We start from the raw sequence: 1,076 nt of genomic DNA on the forward strand, positions 1-1,076 counted from the left end.
GAGACAGCCAATGGGAGAGGGAGGGAGCTGTGTGCAGTAGTTCTAAATACAACCCCTTACAGCCCATTATTATGGTGTTGTGTCGAAATCGTCTGTAAATCAACCTAACAAGAACATTTAAAACACAAGCTTGAACCCTGCAGTTATTCCTGGGTTTAATATGAACAGCAGCAATAAAAACAGCTGAGTCCAAGTAACTAAAGACTCTTTTGCACAACTTATTCTTCATATGAGTACAGTCTGACATTGTGTAGTTTCTCATTTTGAATGAAGATAACATGCAAAATGAAAAGATGCATATTGTCATGTTGAACCCATGAAAAATAAGCTGTTTTTAATGTACATTATTCATTTTTCATTAAGATGTACAGCATTACAGGAGGTATGGCAAAGTAATTTGTGTGATGAAATGTAGATTTTATTTGAGCACCAGTGTCATTTTGTCATGTCTTATTCTTTCCCAGTGGTTTGGGCTTGATGCTGATGTTGATTTCCATCTGATCTTGTTTTTAATTTAGATTAAAGTTTCCCAAATGCTCATGCCATCCTTTCTGAGTTCTTTTGCCAACCTTTGACCTGTCATGTTGCTCCATCTTCAGCTAAATGTAACTTGATCAAAGGCACCTAACAAATCATGTAACAGAATGTAGGAAGGATTGTGATTAAAATAAACTGTGATATGATCATACAAAAGAATTCTGTTTCCAGCAAAATGACGAACACTATACCTCACAAGTTTCATGACCAAAAAGTCAATCCAATGAGAATCATTTTAATTTTAGCAGTTTTAATTAGAGCCGTAACCTGCCTGGCCTCAGTTATTTACGCTTCTCCCACACAGTTGTAACAAAAGTGATATTTGGCAAACTATCATTCAGTTTATCGGCTCGATTAGGAACCTAGTTCTGTAGGGAATTCATCTTTGAAGGGTGAAATCAAATATTCAGAATCTAATCACTCATTACAACATTATTTCATGTTACTGTACTAACACTGTGTTTGATAATTCACCCTAACCGCTGCATTAGCATAATTCAAATATATTCTCCGTTTGATTATGACGAGGTTTGTACAAA

The sequence above is a fragment of the Acanthochromis polyacanthus genome, chromosome 21, assembly GCF_021347895.1.
Source record: "Acanthochromis polyacanthus isolate Apoly-LR-REF ecotype Palm Island chromosome 21, KAUST_Apoly_ChrSc, whole genome shotgun sequence".
Lineage (NCBI taxonomy): Eukaryota > Metazoa > Chordata > Actinopteri > Pomacentridae > Acanthochromis > Acanthochromis polyacanthus.